General features: G+C 45.0%; 1 pseudogene; it reads left to right on the top strand.

Annotated features, from left to right (window-relative positions):
• The first annotated feature begins 3,401 nt into the window (after positions 1-3,401).
• Positions 3,402-3,519, top strand: LOC126485820 (5S ribosomal RNA; annotated as a pseudogene).
• The last annotated feature ends 3,214 nt before the right edge of the window (positions 3,520-6,733 follow it).

The raw sequence follows: 6,733 nt of genomic DNA, 5'->3' as shown, positions 1-6,733 counted from the left end.
ATCCCGTGGGCCATTGCACATAAATTTGCTCTTTTTCGTAAGTCGAAATTCGCGATATAAATATGTTGTCACGAAGTTCGACTCCTGTTGGTCTTCGTGTAAAGCATTTCATTCTTTTGCATTATACATCATAAGACCACGATCTGCTATCACCAAGCCTTTCTGCTTCCAAATAACGTCTCTGCACATGTCAAAAACGAAAAAACAATGTTATCAGAAGGCAAATGAGCAATTGTGACCCAGACGAATGGACCTTGATAATCGAATTGTCAGATTTCTTTATTGTTCTCCTGCTGTGGTCACTCCGATGTATCCCACATCCGAACAATTTCTCTTCGGTGGAAATAAGTACAAGGATTCAGTTTCATACATTCGTGTATATATATGGGGGAAAAATCCTATGATCATGTGTACGGAAATACATCGTTACCTCTGTAGAAGGTGCTGACGAATGACGATTCCTCTGCCGTGTGTTTCTTGTGCGCTGAGCCTGTGTGACTGACACAGGAATTGTAAGCAGCAAAATGATTCGGTATTCATGTCGGGAACATGCCGAGATGGTGCTTTTGTACGACCAAGCAGATAGAAACGGTAGAGAGACAGCACGCCTATACCAAAACAAGAACTTTTTTGAAGGACATCATCTTTCCGCCAGTGACTGTTATAAGTTTTTGTTACACTATTGCAATTTCGGCCTTAGGCCATTATCAAGTGCTGATATTACGGCTTCAAGCCATGTCAACGTAATGTAAAGCCATAATATCAGCACTTGATAATGACCTAAGGCCGAAATTGCAATAGTGTAATATAAACTTATAACAGTCACGGGCGGAAAGATGATATCCTTGAGAAAAATTTTTATCACTGTGAATCCTGAATGCCAGCTACACCTAGCAAAACAACTACTCTCACAAACATGAATCATAACACAAATCATTTCAAGGTCTTTCTGGGCGTTTGTGTGATCATTGGTCCTTTCAGACAGACGAACATGCAGGGAGGCAGCGGTCTGTGCGTACATCAGATTTGGAGGAGCGGGGTCTACAGGATATTGAGACGAACCCCAGTAAAAGCTGCGAATCTGCTGTATGCACAGTACATTGCCGCCCTGCATGTTCACCTGTCTCAAAGGGCTCATGATTACACAAACGCCCACACAGGCCTTGAAATGTTGTGTGTTTTGATTAGTCAGAGACAGTAAAGGACCTGGAAGAGCAGCTGAACGGAATGGACAGTGACTTGAAAGGAGGATATAAGATGAACATCAACAAAAGCAAAACGAGGATAATGGAATGTAGTCCAATTGGGTGATACTTTGGAAATTAGATTAGGAAATGAGAAGCTTAAAATAGTAGATGAGTTTGGCTGTTTGGGGAGGAAAATAACTGATGATGGTCGAAGTAGAGAGGATATAAAATGTAGACTGGCAATGGCAAGGAAAGCGCTTCTGAAGAAGAGACGTTTGTTAACATCGAGTATATATTTAAGTGTCAGGAAGTTGTTTCTGAAAGTATCTGTATGGACTGTAGTCATGTATGGAAGTAAAACATGGACGATAAATAGTTTAGACAAGAAGAGAATAGAAGCTTTCGAAATGTGGTCCTGCAGAAAAATTCTGGAGATTAAATCGTTAGGTCACACAATTAATGAGGATGGAATTGCAGAGAAGAGAAATTTGTGGCACAACATCACTAGATTAAGGGTTCGGTTGGTAGGACATATTCTGAAGCACCAAGGAATCACCTATTTAGTATTAGAGGGCAGCGTGGCGGGTAAAAATCGTAGAGGAAGACCAAGAGATGAATACACTAACCAGATTCAGAAGGATGTAGGTTGCACTAGGTACTGGGAAATGAAGAAGCTTGCACACAATAGAGTAGCATGGAGAGCTGCATCAAACCAGTCTCGGGACTGAAGACCACAACAATAACAAGATTGGTATCTGTGAGCGTACTTGTTTTTGTATAGGCGTGGTGCTTCTGGACTGCCAGCCGCGGTGGTCTAGCGGTTCTGGCGCTGCAGTCCGAAACCGCGGGACTGCTACGGTCGCAGGTTCGAATCCTGCCTCGGGCATGGGTGTGTGTGATGTCCTTAGGTTAGTTAGGTTTAAGTAGTTCTAAGTTCTAGGGGACTTATGACCTAAGATGTTGAGTCCCATAGTGCTCAGAGCCATTTGAACCAATTTTTTGTGCTTCTGGACCGTTTCCATCTCCTAGGCGTGGTGCTTCTGGACCGTTTCCATCTCCTTGGTCGTACACAAACACCATCTCGGCTCGTTCCCGACGTGCATACCCGACCATTCTGCTGCTTGCAGTACGCTGCGTCAATCACAATGCCTGCAGCACACGAGAAACACAGAGTATGTGGTCAGAAGAACTTCCCTTTGTCAGCGCCTTCTGCAGTGGCAACGATGTACTTACGGAAACGTGTTCATAGCACCTTTTTTTTTTCTCTCCGTTTCCACTCAGGAATCCGTCTCTGCAATTTGTCGGTTTTGTTAACGCTCACCCTGCAACAAGAATGTACCGTACAAATCTACCCATTACTCTCACGTAGACGAATAATTTGTGTGATACTAAAATAGGACTCGAAGTGCTTTGTTTCCATGTCACAACTCATTTTCTCTAAGTTAATAATCATGGGAAACACACAAGATCAGAACGTTAGAATCATGGGGAACCTGCACTCTTGGTGACGCCTGTTTACGTTGTTCACCGTCAATGTTTTGTTTTAAATTCACATGTAGCTATGCGATGCACATCATTTCTTGTTTACAGGTCACATCAGCTGTTCCAGCGATCAGTACGAACGTGCCAAGCACAGAAGTTACTACACAGAGATAATCATAGACTCGGCTCGCGCAATGGCAGTGCACACAAATGCTGAGGTGGTAGATGCCCATTTGATGTGTGGATTAGCTGACGGTATAGCGCTCCATAAATTATCGTCAGGCTGTAAAAACGTATCTGAAACTGCCTCGGCCGCACTTCGCGGCCGCGATGCGTCAGCCACGAGTGTTGTACTGGAACTGACCGTAGCGTCATGAGGCCCGCCTAGGCGCACACAATACCTTGCGCCTGCGCATAAACTGTGTGACAGTTACTTGTTGGGACAAGACGCGAACTTAAGTCCTGACCTTGAAATTACTAGTAAAGTGAAATAAAAGGTATAGCTGAGGAAGAGGGCGTATGTGTTATCCTGTGCAGAACGTACTTCGATCGACTGTCTTAACATTTATGAAGTATTCGTTGGTCATGATATGAGGAAGACATCATGTGCTCACAAGGTATGGCCTGTCTAGGAAAATCGCAGGTGTCGAGCAGATGAGTTGAGTGAAGGCACACATTGTTTATCTGAAATGTAGTTCAACAAAAACATTTGCATCACTTTCAAAGACGTAAGCCAACGGCCTTTCTGCAGTGGTAACACCGGTTCCCGTCAGATCACTGAAGTTAAGCGTTGTCGGGCTGGGCTACCACTTGGATGGGTGACCATCCAGTATGCCGAGCGCTGTCGGCAAGAGGGGTGCACTCAGCCTTTGTGAGGCAAACTGAGGAGCCACTTGATTGAGAAGTAGCGGCTCCGGTCTCGTAAACGGACATACGGCAGGGAGAGCGGTTTGCTGACCTCATACCCCTCCGTATCCGCATCCAGTGACGCCTATGGGCTGAGGATGACACGGCGGCCGGCCGTTACCATTAAAAAAAAGACATATCTTTATTTTTCTACATAATTTCGAAGTACATTGAGGACATTTGTCATACCGCTTTATAAGCTTCAAAAAGCCTTCCAGGAAAAACTCAGGGCGCTGCGTACGGAAGAAGCGTTGAACGGCTTGCTTGACGTCAGCGTTGCTGCTAAAGCGCCTTCCGCCGAGAGTCTTCTTCAAAGCAGGAAACAGATGGGAGGCACTAAGTGCTAGATCCGGACTGTAAGGCGGATGGTGCAGGCGCTGCCAACCAAGAGTTGCAATATGGTTTTGCATTGCCGTCATCGTGTGTGGTCTCGCATTGTCATCCAACAGCAGAACGCCGGATCTGAGAAGGCCAGTCCGCTTTTTCCGAATCACCTCTTTCAATTTCGACAGAATGTCACAGTTCCGCGCAGCATTGATGGTTGCATCCCGCAGACAGCCCAGCATCAAAACTCCTTTGGCGTCCCAGAAAACGGTGAGTAGCACTTTACATTCAGACGGAGTGCTTTTGAACTTCATTCGCACAGGTGACGACGGATGTTTCCACTCCATGGATGCGGCCTTCGATTCGAGCGTGTAATCGTAGAGCCACGTTTCATCCCCCGTCACAATCCGTCGTAGAAGGTCATTGCCAGATTCATGGTAACGCACGAGCTGTTCCAGGCTGAACGCCATGCGTTGTTCCATGTGTGTCGGGGTCAGTTGGTGGGGCACCCATCGTGCTGACACCCTCCTGTATCGAAGAATGTCGTGCATGATCTTGTGAGCTCGCTCATGTCCGATTCCAAGTTCTGCCGCTACTCCATCGATGGTGATCCGCCGGTTCACTTTAATCATGTCATCCACCTTCCTGACATTTGCCTCTGTGGCGGCCGTGCGCGTCCGTCCAGGTCTCGATATGTCCTGCACTTGCTGACGTCCATCACTGAATTGCTGGCACCTTCTCCGCACCATTTGCCTCGACACCTCACCCATACACGTCAACACGACGGTTGTGAATTCCTGTGCCCGAAACTCCACGTGCCCATTCATAGCGGATAACACCTCTCACTTCCGCCTTAGACTACGACTCCAAAACGCACCTTCTCTCCATAGCTCCGGGAAAAAGACCAAGCGGCCGGCCTCCGCTTTGCGCAGGCGCTGCGACAGCGCCATCTACCTGATCGCGATCGACCTCTATCCAGTGGTGTATCAGTGTCTTGCACGTGTGCGTTCCCCTGCCGTGTCGTCTTTCCCTAATATCACAAAACTCTGCCCACAGTCGACAGGGGAAACTAGTTTTCCAAATCCCTCTCGTACATATCAGAAACTCTGGTGACGAATAGGACATTCTCCTTCACTGTCTACAACAATGTGCCAAGGCTTTGGTGATTTTCCGATTACGCAGCTGCAGGAACCACTCGGATTTGAAGCGAGTAACTCGTCGGGCATTTTCATCGAGAAAGGAAGTTACTTGGAGGTTGTTCGATAGAGAGCGGAAATGGTGAAAATCTGAGGGCAGAAGATCAGGTCAGTAAACTGGGTGCGGAGTGACCTCCCATACAATCTCCTGTATAGTGTTTCTTAGTAGTCTAGGAGAAGGCGAGCGAGCGTTATCGTGAAATAGCATCACTTCACGTAGTCTTCCTGGGCGTCGTTCCCGGACTGCGTCTGCAAGACGTCTCAACTGTTGACAGTTAATGTCAGCAGTGATGGTTACACGTCGGGGAAGCAATTATAGCACTCTGCGATCCATAGTTCAGGAGATATGGCCCCATGGACATTCACTGACATGCTTGAGAAACCAGCGTCTGCTTAAAATGGCGCACAGTAGAACGTCAACATCAGGCATAACGTTTTCATATATTATTTCTTTACTAATAACGCTATTCTCAACCAACTTCGTTGTGTGTATCTACACTTATCACTGAATGTACCTGCCAAAGTGTAGGAGATACCACGCTGAAAGTTGAATGTTAATATATCTTTGGAAAGTTGGCCACTGATTCTACTGTGGTGTGCATACACAAACTCTGAGTCTATTATTATCACGAGTAGTGGCGAATGAACAATTGTTGAGAATAATCGGGCAGACTGCGTTGGTGGAAACCTGCGTGACTCGAGAGGTCGCCACTTGCCATGATCGTGCTAGTAGCGCCGGAGGAGACTTTGGTATTAATTGAACATTTTTGATAATTTGCCTTTTTGCTGCTCGTAGTTGTTTCTTGCTTGCGCATTGGGGGGGATTTTGTCAGATTCGTGTATGCATACACTGACAGTAACACTCATATCGCTGTTGCGACTAGATACGTATTTATCGATTATAGACTGTGGAATAATCAAAGTATTCCTAGACAATCTGTCAAAGAAAAGGAAAAGCCCCAGTAAAGTTTGTCAGTGTTTAAATTGTCAATTTTCAGAAGACAGTTAATTAAAAGTCTTTACTGGTTTCTTTCATTACACCGATTAAGGCTTGTTTACTAAACCCCTCCTGATCATCGAATTTCTTTACAAGAAAAAAATAGCAGTAGTTTTAACAGTAGTTGTAATCATGAATAGCACTCTACACGGATCAAAGTGTTTCTTTTAATTATTTTAGCATGTCACTGGGTCAAGAATATTAACGCAGTTGCGGTGGAAAGAAGAGTAAGTTGTCCGTTGCGTGCAGGAGCATCATCATCCTAATTGTTAGGAGATGTCGAAAAATATTTTTAACAATCGCAGATACAAGAGAACTTAATTTTTCATGATGTATTGGAAGACTAATAAATTTCTGTCTTCTTTTTTTCCTCAGTCAGAATACTCCTGTTGTCAGAGATGGAGATTTACACGTTTCCGTACGTCTTTTACCAGAACCATAACAAATTATATGGAATTAAACTAATTTCAAAGCCATAAAGATTGAAATGCGTGAAAAACTTGCTTTTACCTAAAATGGTGTACAAGTTGCCCAGATTATTTGCATCCAGTGTTTCATAATGAGAGCAATCGGCGACTCTCAACAGACGTTAAGCATAATTCCAAACCTTTTCTAAACTTTTCTAGTTTACATGCTTAACG

This window comes from Schistocerca serialis, chromosome 6 (assembly GCF_023864345.2).
Source record: "Schistocerca serialis cubense isolate TAMUIC-IGC-003099 chromosome 6, iqSchSeri2.2, whole genome shotgun sequence".
In the NCBI taxonomy this organism is placed as follows: domain Eukaryota; kingdom Metazoa; phylum Arthropoda; class Insecta; order Orthoptera; family Acrididae; genus Schistocerca; species Schistocerca serialis.
Note: the sequence above shows the minus strand (reverse complement) of the source record. Positions and strands in the feature narration are given on the sequence as shown.